This window comes from Periophthalmus magnuspinnatus, chromosome 20 (assembly GCF_009829125.3).
Source record: "Periophthalmus magnuspinnatus isolate fPerMag1 chromosome 20, fPerMag1.2.pri, whole genome shotgun sequence".
NCBI lineage: Eukaryota > Metazoa > Chordata > Actinopteri > Gobiiformes > Gobiidae > Periophthalmus > Periophthalmus magnuspinnatus.
In genome coordinates, this window is record NC_047145.1 from 16,885,473 (window position 1) to 16,897,767 (window position 12,295).

Genomic DNA, 12,295 nt, shown 5'->3' on the forward strand with positions numbered 1-12,295 from the left:
TGTTAGCGAAAACATTTTTGTAGTAATTTGCTAATAATCCTTAGAATTGTTAAACACTTTTCCAAAGACTATTTCCTAACCAGGCTAAGCATCTGGGAAGATAAAATAAATAATGATAAACAGGTGAAGGAGGAACGCTCTGGACAGGCTGACATAATGTTCTGGCGACGTGTTGTTTATCTACAGAAGTGGTGCAGCTGATTTAAAGCACATTTATTACAGCTCTTCACAGGGCTGGGAGGTCTTGATTTCACCCTGGGCTTGCCTTTGCCTTTTAATATGCATTGCAAATTTCTTTTAACATGTTGCTATTGGTTATTTGGCTTGTCAAGTAATTTAATGAAGGTCAGATTTTGAAGAATTTACCGAGAAACATCCACAATTTGTTTTGAAAGATAAATTGCTGGTTTTGAGTTCATTTGCTTTACTTTGAGCCAAAATTTGATGTGTTCTCTCTATCTTTGGTAGATATGTCAACGCTCAGTGACCTTCTATGGCCGCTTGTTCACAGAGCCTTGAAATCTTGTGTGATATCCATGGTGTCTTAGACTGAGGCCAGTGCTGATGCTGTTGGAGAAGATTAGCCAGCAGTGAGATTAGATGAGGTAGTTGTTGTCAGCTGTAATGAACATTGTTGCTCTGATAATAAAGGATTTTGGCTCCAATATGTCTTGTTTTTAAATTTTGGCCAAAAAATGGAGATTTTTGATTTCAAACAAAGTATCTTGGGTTTTAGATTCAAGGAGTTTGTGTATATGGTGGATCAAGTGAAATCTGAAGGCGGCTGTTTTGATTCTAGGGAGATCTTTTAAAATATGCACAAACATGGAAACTGAAAGGGATACAATTCCCGTTTGAACATGTCTTAAATTAAGGGGGGGCATTACAAATCACATTAAGTGCTGCTTTAATTCCATGTTATTTGGTTTTGGTTTGTGTATATCATTGCCCATTGGAGTCTATGTTCCTTTCCTGCAGCTAATAGTTTAATGGCCACTTAAACTTCCTGTACAATCATTCATTTCATACAAAGTGCCAAGATGGATATGAAGCCCTTTGACTAAAAACAATGACAAACTGGTGACTGTGGCTTTGTGTGCTGTGGTCTGGCCATGGCTAACACTGCTCTGTTTGAAGGATGAAGCCTCATACATTTTAATATATTGCCCTCTTGTCAAGCTAGAAGGAGCAAATACAATGCCAGTGGAGGAAAGCTATTTGGTCATAAAAATAAGCCTCAGGAGTACCACTTAAAAAGAAACTTTGCTTACATGAATTTGTTTGGACAAGAGCTGCTGTGTCTGCCAGACTCCTGCATTTATTTAGTATATGGCAATAGTGGCTTCTACTGGTTTGAAGTTGGGTGTTTTATGGACAGTTTTGAGCAAACTGTCAGTAAAAGTCACTTATGGGCCGAAGATAGAATTAGTTTTCATAGTGGATCCGGAACAGCGGATCTGGAACACAATTTAAAGGGTTTTCTTCCTTATAAAAGTCTTGTCTTTTTTATGAGGGGAAATCGGAGCCGTAAAAGCTCAAAATCAATAGTTGTTTCATCGCATGTTTACCATTTTATTTCATATGTTTTTACTATTGCATGTGCCTTTTTTATAAAGAGGTTTTCCGATCCTATTGTTTGGGGTTTTTTTTTGCTGAATATTAAAAATGCTGATTTCTGTGGTGCACCTCTCCTGAGCATAACCTCTGATCTGCATATTGTTAAACAACATATTTTTTAGATAAACGCTCTGACTGTGTAAACTGTATTGAAGGTCAGTTTATCTGAGTGGAATAATGGGATCCTTTTGTTGAATCATCTGTCTTAACATTATTAGGCAATGCTTAAGCCACGTTGTCTGGGCTAGGGATTATAACAGTGATTGTCATTTGTTCTATTTATAGCATTAAATGATGGCATTTCTGCTTTCCAGATGGCTAAGACTCGCATACCCTTGACAACTGACTCCAAAAGTCTCTCACAATATGACCCACTGTGACCTTTTGTGTGGCTGTGAGCAATTTAAAAAGTAGTGGTTGTCAGTCATATCCAAGAAACATTGTTTTCAACAGGAACCTTTTATGAAGTCTTTATTGTAGTCAAGACACTGTTCTGACTCATACTTTCTGTCTTGGATATTCTCTTTGACTTCCATCTAGATCTCGAGCTTGTGTCCTTTTGGCTGGACATGTGAGACCTCAATTGTGTAATGAAAAAGTGTTGAAATTATGTGTGCTAGACATACATTTAGTTTTAAAAGAAAAGGGAAAAAAAATGCAAACTTTGAGTCAACTTTTTGTCAATGCTTGTTATTGTCTAAGGTGCTAGTTTGTCGTTCTGGGTCCACATTACCATTTGAATATCATTCTTTAAATAATTCAATCAATGCATTGTTATCAACCAGTATTCAAGTACATTAACATGTCTTGATGTTTTCCAGAGTCGCTGTGAGATCCACAGGTTTTGGCCCCAGGTTCAACCTAAAAAGAATACTTGCGTTCTTTGACTGTGATTAAACCAGACATTTGAAATTGCACATCTCCACAGTCCTGGATAAACACATTTGCACAAGAGCTGTCCAGTGTAGTGTACAGAGGCTGCATCTACCATCTGATATCATCTGCACTAATGTAAATGGTTAATCTACAAATTCTTTCATTTTTGCTTAGTGTTTAAATGTAATTAGTTGGGAATTGACAGGTATGAAGTTTGACCAATATTGTTGTTTCTCATAACATTTATAACTATAGTTTAACAAGCCAGTACAACCCATAGAAAATGATATGAAGCCTCGTACCTCCCACCAACCTGATCCTGTTGAGGAAAGCCTCCACCTGGACCCGACAGGAACAGGAAATGAAGACTGGGGAATTAAGAGGGCTTCTTTGGGATATGAATACTTGTAAACTTGAGCCATTCTTCACAGGCCTACACAAATACTCGCTCTCCTCATCCTTCCTCACTGCTCTTTTCACATCCTTTCTTTGTTTGTCCTCCTCTTTGTGTTCTCCCTAGAATATTCTGAGGTTGAATGTTTTTGAATAAGGTTAACAATGAAGTCAATAAGTAACACATTTCTGTAGTGATACTTTCCATTACTTGGAGGTTCAGACATGTTCACAAGTAATGTTTTCACAATAGAGGTTGACTTATGTAAAATAAAGTTATAACTCTCAGCTTGTATCATAATGTCAAATAGTCTATAGATCAGACTGCAAAAGATAAAATTGAACCAAGAGTTTCAGATGTTTCCCATTTTCTCCTGTTTGGCCTTGTCAATGGAGCTGAGATTCCATGCCCCGAGAGAGAAGATAAGCGCTTACGAGGAGGATATTCTGAATTCCTGCTCTGTTTTCCCTCCTCTCATTGCTGGAAACAAGGGGATACTTAGACCGAGGTCAAAGATTTTATTTATAGTGGTGCTAGGTCTTACTACTGCAGCATCTCATTAACTGCACAGCTGCTATGAATCCATAATTTCCTCTCTCCAACTCCTCCATCTATGTGTGGCCAGTTCGGAGCCCCATCTCGGACTCATGCATATTCAAAGCCTGTGCAGTTTGGCTCCTTGTCAGGCTATCGCTGCTAAAGACTAGCCCGGGACAAGAGAGCTGATCTCCAGCCAAGCAGGACAGTTACAAAGTGGAGGGGAAGGAAGCCCCGCCATGTTTGCCCAGATCTGAAGCCCCTTTTTACCCCAATGCTTTGTTTGCATTCACAGCCAACAGTACATAGAAAAGCTCCTATTCTTTTAAACTGTTTTTCGCCCTTCACTCACTCTGACTTGGCTGCTTTCTGACAGTCGATTCAATCAAAGGAAATGATGTGTTTAATTGGATTATTGGGAGTTTGCTGTACCCTCCCACACAGTCCCACACTTTGGAGTGAAAGACGGGGTGTCCACACCAAACAGAGCACATAAGAAGTGTGAAATCAGGAGCGTGTACAGTCCAGTGCCTCAGAGGAGCAGTCCGATCTTGATTGATTTTTCTCTGGAACTGAAATTCTGCACCCAATTATCGTGACAAAAACATTGCTAGCTTTTCAGTCACTTGTATTTTTCACAATTTGGATGTGATACAAAGCAGGTCTGGCTGTCAGACATCTCTGCTGGCCATCATTGTGCTGCTTGGCCCAGGTTGATAGAGGCAGTTGTATCCAAATGCACACAGGCATCGGTGGAATTTGCACCTGTTCGAAAAATGGTCTCTGGCTTTTGGACTTTTTGTCCAGTGCAATGAATCAAAGAAAATGTGTGTGTGTGTGTGTGCGCGCGCATGTTATAGTGCTAGTCTCATACTTGTGTATCATCTGTAGAGGTTGTCCATTTTTGCTTGATCTTGATGACATTGCTACTATGGTCTAAGTCAGTCTGATGTATCAAAAGTTGGCTGTCCCTATATGGGGACAATGATTGTTCAAGTGCACTAAACTTTTTTTCAGTCAATGTCTGTAGAAATGGCTTTTTTAAAATAAAAGGTGAGTTAATTTCCCAATATGAACCTTGTTCAGTTGGTAAATCCACAATTGTTTATTTAGTTGAACTATGTTTGAAATATTTTCTTTGATGTAGCACATGTGAGATGCTGATGTTAAGATTTAGATTCTTACTGTATGTGGACCACATGACTAACCTGCATAGGGTCCTCTGTAATCAATAATTTACATGAGGAAGAAAATGCGTTGCATGTGAGTAATGGGTTCACAAATGTATGGACTTATATAATGCTGTGTGGCTGTGCAGCGGTCCTGCACATGGCAGCGGCCAGTTGTGCGGTGGCTCTTGGCTCATGTTACAGGTTGTTCTCTTTAGGAGTGGATTGAATGGATTAAATGTCCATTTTTCCATCTGTGTGGAAATTAGGATGGACAGTGCCACAGTGCCTCTGTTCTTTGGAATACAACAAACACTTGGACATAACCTCAGCCACATGCTCTGGGCTTTCATCTGCCTCACCACTGTGAGCTGTTTGTTTTGAAATGAAATGACCTAAGTTAGTTCACATCTCCATGTGGTCAGTAAACGACTATTAGCTTGGCACACTGTATTCTGCATTCTATTATTGGGCATATTCTCTGTATATGGTGGCTGTTAAATAGGGATTAACACAACATAGCACCTATATTGCTCCATACAGACCCACTTTATATGGAAACATGTAGTGCAAGGAAGCAGTCTCCTGGACAGTTCTGCTGACATCCTAATCCTAGTTTCTGGATCACCATCGGCATATGCTTGATTATCAGACATTTTGAATTTAGTTGCATACACAGGGCTTTCTCCCATTCAGCTAGACACTAGGAACAAACTCAAAAGCACACTCAAAGCCCATGTCCCAGAAGAGTTTGTGATTGTGGCACTCAAAAGGGGAGTCATGGAGATAAGGTCATGTTATCCTCCCGTGTGTTTAATGGTGATTTATGGTTTCCTACCTAGAGGCACAAAGATATTGTCTTGCTTTATCACTCCTCTTTTACAACTACCATTTACAACCAAAAAGTACCTTGAAAATAGTTCAGTCTATTCTTGTATTGAATATGACATGTTGATGACATTGATGCTCCCTACACAAGCTGTGTTGCTCTGGAAGCAGCTGCAAATGACAGTCAGATTCATGACATATTTGGCTGATAATCCTCATAGCTGTGCCTTGTTATGACATCAATATTGTAACTTGGATTACTCATTCTGTATAAAGGATAGTAATTTTATTTGAAGTATAATGAATTGAGTTGATCATAGCTTTGTTCCTGAGGGTTTTCCTTGTTCTGCCTGTCATTCTGAGTGGTATCTCTTGTAAATCTGATTATCTTGTATCTGTTCATGTTCAGTACTGGTTCCCAGCCTCTCATGAACCTCAGGGCATCTCTGAAGCTTTTCCATCATTCTATAATTCTCTTGATCAGGAAAATGATAGCACTGGTTTCACTCACTAACAGTTTAGCAGACGTTCTTGGAAGATTTGAATACAGCTTTCCAATGGCTCCTCTGGTAGTCTGTGATTGTTTCTTGAGTTATTTCAGAGCAAAGGACATGTTTTCTGGACTGAATATGCAGTTTTTGTCCCTTCAGATTGACCCGCAAAATTCAGTAAAACTAAAATACTGTGCCAGTGTTGTCACAGTACTAAAATGGCAAAGTTCATTTCAATACTAAGGAAAAGACTCAATGCTCTTCAACATGTTGTACAACTCTGGGTTTTTATCTGTTTTTTGACAACCCTAATTGGCATAATAAGTCACTTACATGGAGATGAAAGGCAGCTGTAATGGCGTTTGTTGCTGACAAGCATATTCTAAAAATATCCTTTCGATAGAAAATGCTTGCCCTTCAACATCAATATATGTATGCTTCATATGATAAAATGGTACAGGAGCCCACTCTCAGCCCAAATCAAAATTTATGTAAATGTTAATAATGTTAATTTGTATTTTTTCTCATCTTTGTTTGAATTAAACAGTATTCACATTGTTTGTGTTGGTCTTTGTTAAAAAGAAAAACAGTATAGTTTCTGCTCATATACTAGTCTGTATTTGACCACTACTTTGCTCTGCTCTTGAAGTGAAAGCACATCTGGCTCCTGGCTCTGCCGTGTTGTTGTATGTCATTATGAACAGGCCTCTAAATCCTATCACCATTAGCTAACAGTTGATCTCGGGTTGCTGCTAATGACTTCATTATGTGTGAGCGTATTGCGTTTGTCTGCAGTACTACCTGTGGACCGCTTCACACTCTGCTTTCATCAACAGCGCTGCTATGTGTAGTCACAGCTTGTCTCAATGGGACTCCACACTTTTAAATATACAGATGTGATGCTGTTTGGTTTATCACCTGCAACCTACAAAGCAAGATAAAAAGCACGTAAGTACAAGACGATTAGCACAGAGATGGGCTTTGCACTGCTGATCACTGGAGTTACTAGATGAGCTATGCAACCCAGACTTCAAACTGGTCATGCAGTGGTTTACAAATGTTTGACTCATAACAATGGTTATCTAATATGTGTATGTTACTTAAAACTGGGCAATCGATTGAATTTAAATCAAGATACAGACATGTCAAATTGTCAATGATCAGCTTGGGTATTTTTAATCAAGAGGTTTACAGCCAATAATTTGTCAGTGAAAACATGTAGTTTGGAGCCGAGTTCAGACACTGAAGAAAAAAATTGGCTATTTTGTGTTTAAATTTAAAGTCTTGTTTATGAAAGACAAAATAAAAACTAATTGAACTAAATCAAGAGCGACCAATATGAATAAAGATGTGCCTTTTTTGCCAAGTTGCCCACACATATTTTTACTCTATAGCCGTTTCAAACTTCATCATACTTGAATTTTCTTCTTTGAGGTAAAACTTTCTTGGAGTAATTCTTATTTGAACTGGGGACTGGCCCAAACCAAGTATTCTGGCACCAATTTTCGAATACTCCTCAAATACAGTGCAACCATGATTGATTACATGTCTTATTGTGACAGATGAATCCAAGCGTGCGTGCGTGTGGCGTTTTCGTGTGTAGTGCAAGGGCGTATGCATGGCCCAGCAGGAGGCCAATCTGTGAGGGTTCCACACGCATGTCCTGCAAGTTCAGCTGTCCTGCAACCTCCCCCTGCCCCTCCCCCCTCTCCCCAAGTCTGTTATTTTTTTCTATACCCTTGCTTCTCCGTGTCCCTGCTCCCTACTGTATATTCCTGTGTTGCTCCGTCCGGTCCTTTGCCTTTCATTCCTCCTCTGTACATTCACAACCAACTGTGCGTGTCCTCTGCTGCTTCCCTGCTGGACACCGGGGCTCCCCAACTCTCAGCTTTGGCTCGGACCGGAGAAGATCACATTTCGAGATATTCTGTAGGGTGGGCAATATTGACACACTGTTTTTGGCATTATTTCAATAACAATATTCAGACATTGTTTTAACACTGCATCAGGAATGTGCTAAAATGTGCCTATAAAATCTTGTGTTGAGGTTCAAGCATCGCACAAGATGTGAATGAACTGCTTATCTTTTTTTGGCTCTTTCAGTGTTTGATTTTTAGTTGGTTAAAAATCTTTGAAGCCCTGTGAGAGGACTGCTGCTGTGAAGTTGTTCTATACAATATATTGAATAAATTGAATAAATTCCGCTTCAAAAATGTCTGCTAACATTCATAGTAGTGCATGAACTTTCCCAATAGTAATATGTCCATCTTTAACTCCAGTTATTTATTTATTTTTTCTTTTCCAAAGCCAGGAAAGCAATCACTAAACTTTTCCATTTCCTTGTCAGTAATCCAAACCACATCACTGCAGTTGGTTATGTTGTCAGCATTGATATTGATATTGAGATTCTTAAAATTCCAACAAAGAATATTCCTTTTTTCGCTTACAATACAATCTGCTTTCATTCATATTCAAGCTATAATCTGCTGCTTCCGCTCCCTTCATAGTGCCACAGAGACCGGATCACAGCTATGACACCCCTATGTATCTCATTTAGCCATGGAGAATGAGGTTAGTGAACCGAGCAGCCCCCCAACACTGGCCTCTGCTGCACCTGCACACCAGGCCTATGATGGGCTAAGCCGACTCTGGGACGGGACAAGATTGGGCAAGCTAAAGTGGGCTCAATTTAGACACATGCTGTATTTAATAATGTTGTGTTTCGTTATAAATTCTTGGTGCGCTCTTTGAATACGGATTTGATCCGACCCCCTACAGGTCACTCAGTCATTCATAAGATCAGGGTATTTAACAGACCTCCCTCAATCGCTGCTTTTGTCTCACAGTGGAAGTTAAAAAAAATTCAGACCACTCTGAAATTAACCAATGTTTCCACTATTTTCTTGTTATCGTCTCCCCTTGCCATCTTGTTTTCCTCCGCTGAGATCAGTTTGCGTTGTCATGGATCTCTGCTGTTTACAGATGTGCTCAGCTCTTGCAAAAACAGTGCTCCTCAGTGGGGTGGCCATCTTTTTAATCCAGTAAAGAGCACAGGGATTTGGTAGCCCCTGGCCTGCCCGAAGGCCCTTTTGGAAACCTCTCGGCCGTGAGAATGGGGAGGAGGGCTGGGGTGTGTGCGAAGCCATGCAGGAGAGGCTGGTTCGGGACAGTCTTTGTGAATTTAGTTAATCTAATTTGAGCTCTGTTCCCCCAAAGAGCCTTCTCTCCTTTTCCACTGCCCCTGTAACAAACATCAGGCCTGGCTAGGGACCGTTCACATCCTTAGTTCAAAATGGGCTTTATCTAGTTTAATCCAATATCCTTGTAAGTGAACCTAGGGGGATTCAGATAGGAGCCCCTCTGATATTTGCGTGTTTGTGCAAAGTAATCAGATTGGTAAGCGATACCAGACTGTAAATTCTGTGTGAGGAGGGCAAGTTTCATGTGACGGCCCATTCACACCTAGATAGATCTTCCTTTTAGAGTCCTTGATCAAGCTAATACACAAGCAGGCATCAAAGAGTGGCCGAGCTGTTGATGCTTCTTCTAATATGTAAATGATCTCTGCAAGACCACTTCACACCTCTGATTAACCCTTTGTGGGATATCAAACAAGCATTAACTCATTAGTGCCAACTTTTGAACTCGTGCTCTCGTAATCCTTTTTTAATGGCTTAGCGAGTTGGACGTTGGCTCAACAAAATGATGAATGCGCTTCCCGTTGAATGTATATTTTGTAAAGTAAGCCGTAAAAGCTACTGTTTTTCTGGCTGAAAACCCAAACCCGTCTTATCTCAACGTCTTCCCTCTTTCTTTTGCTGTAGCTTTGTAATTTTAGTGTCTTCCCCTCTGCCCTCCTTCTTTCACTTAAGGCAATAGGTGGTGAGGGCCAGGAATGTGGCCGTGGGACTGTAAGGATTTATCACACGTAGGTGCGAGGGGTGCTGCCTGTGCTCCCGTGCCTTGCAGATGTAACAGTTTAGTGCCAACAGCAGTCCCACCATGGAGCCAATGCAGCCTTTTATTGCTGCTTCAGCTTGATTCTGCAGGACCACATACTCAGTAGCTGCAGGGGAAGAAGGGGGTCATAGACGGGGGAGAAGTTTATACGTGTCTCTTAAGGCTTTTATGTGAGCTGCTAAGTAACGTTAACAAGACAAATAAATATACAGTCTTCATATCCTGTTATAGTGCTAAGGGGATACTTGGTCAATGTTCAAGGGTCATTAAGCCCTCTCGCCATTGTGTGCAAAAATTTGCTGTGCATATATTGACCAGTTGTGCTAATTAGCTCAATTTGTGTAGCTAAATAAACAAAAATATTTACTTAAATGCAATGATTTAATTTGATGGCACATATACAGCTTGAATTTAATTTAGTTGGGAATATTTTTCTTATTTTAAAAGTGTAAGGAACCAGAAATAAACAATAGAAGCTTGACTTGCATGCAAAATGTTGTACTTTTGGTAATGCATTTTCAGTTGAATCAGAGTCAGAATCATAAGACTTTTATTGCCATCGTCAGTGAACACAGCTCACATATTAAGAACTTACTTCAATGATAAAAGTGCTACATAAAAACTCACTGAATAAATACAAATAAGGGCATGCACAAAGTTAAAAAGATATGCTTAAAGATTGAGTAAGGTTTGCAGGGGAATTCTGGCAGATAAAAACAATAGTCATTAAAATCAATAGGAAATCAAACTGCCTTGTAGCAAAATGTCACTATGCATGCACATGAACTGGGACAACTTTTCATCCGTGCATTGAAATGTACTTCTATCCTTATCTCTGACACAGTGTATTGGCCACTCTCTCTCCTGCACTCTCTCTCCTCCCCTTGCCTCTCTCTCTTTCTCTCTTTCCCTCCTCCTCTTCCTCTCAGGTTACGATGACTAGGGGGGTTTTCTCCTGCCTCACTCTCCACAGTGTCTTGCATGGGAGTGAGTGTGTGTGTGTTTGAATGCGTGTGTGCGTCTCCCTGCCTTGTGTCCTTGTTGTCCCTGCCTCCCCACCCAGCAGCCGTGCCGTGATTGGCCGGGAATCGCGGGGGCTCCTTGACACAGCAGCAGCGGTGGTGGTGGTGGTTTTGGTAGTGGTGCTGCCGACTGCTCCGGGACGTGTTTCAACAGATGGTGGAGGTTGCAGAGTGTCATCACATCGGAGAGAGGATTAGAGGAGAGAGGTTGTCTCCCAGGAGCTGTGTGGTCGTGTCCCCCCCCTCTCCTCTCCTCCGTCAGGACGAGTCTTGAGCCCTAAAAGCTGAAGCACTCCCCACTCTCTCTCTCTGTCCCTATGAGCAGAGCAGGACCCGGCAGAGAAGCAACACGCGGACAACGCACAACTTGGAGCAATCTCACTTGGAAATCTTTCTGCTCCTTTTCCTTTCAGGTACGACTTTTGTCACTTAGTTTTCCCTGCTTTTTCCAGACAGATTTTGACTTGTTGATCCTGCTGTGAGAAGTGGCAGCCCGTAGTATAAGTAGTGATTTGTAGCAGCGCTTGTTTCTGCTTTGGCTCTGTACAGCAGCGCTCTGTGTGTGCGAACACTTCATAGTTTTCCCTCTGAATGACAGGAATTCCCTTCGTCGCAAATTCCTCAGTCTCAGGGGATTAGAAGGCAGCGCATTCCATTAATGTCATATTTTTTGCCCTAATGCACAAGACTTCACCTGTTAATTTTGACTTTTTATAATCTAACACAATGACAACTTGTGCAAATCTGGAAAAACCTTGTCACTGAAATGATTTATGATGATGCTCAATTACAAACACTTTTCAAAGCATGTTCAAAGCATTGCTGCTATTTTTGCATGCCAGATCTGCCAAAGGGAAATTAACTTGGGAGTATTTATGTAACATGTAAAAACAATTTCAGAACCACCACTTGGGTCCAAATAAGTTTTCATAAATCTTCTTCCAAAAACACTTGTGACAGATCTTGTCAGCATACACAGAATGGATGAGCTGCCGAAGAAAGCTTTCCGAACCAAATGTCATAAAGGCATGACTTTGGGAATGCCCACCTCACTTGAGCTATTTAAAGGAATATGATGTATAGTGTTTTTACCTAGCCCTGGGCACTTTGCATGTGTGTTTTAGAGTGCGAGGTGTTTGCCAGTGGAGATTGTGCAGCTGTGAAGGTTGTGTAGACAGCGGCCCGGCTCCGCGGAGAGTTTGGTCACAAAGGTGAAAGCTGCTGTTGTGTCCTATGCTCTTGTGTGTTTGCCTTGGTAAACCAACCAGAGATTGACTTCCTCCTGGTTACAAATCACCAGGAGATAAGGATCACTGTTTCTTGCGGTCTGGCGGAGATGTTCAGATGTGGTATGGTGATTATGCTCATGTGAGGAGTCTTACAGTGAGTCCTGAATTCATC

The 12,295-nt window shown here is 40.9% G+C and overlaps 1 protein-coding gene across 12 annotated transcripts in view; it reads left to right on the forward strand.

Moving 5' to 3' along the window:
* sulf1 (sulfatase 1) overlaps positions 1-12,295 on the forward strand; it is a 62,423-nt gene that overhangs the window by 21,352 nt on the left and 28,776 nt on the right. For 7 of the 12 annotated variants that reach the window (XM_033986167.2, XM_033986169.2, XM_033986164.2 and 4 more), the window contains exon 1: positions 10,868-11,307. The exons of the other annotated variants lie outside the window; for them this stretch is intronic. The gene's annotated coding sequence lies outside the window, so the exon portion shown is untranslated. Of the gene's footprint in view, positions 1-10,867; positions 11,308-12,295 lie in introns of those variants that run through there. 12 annotated transcript variants of the gene reach the window in all.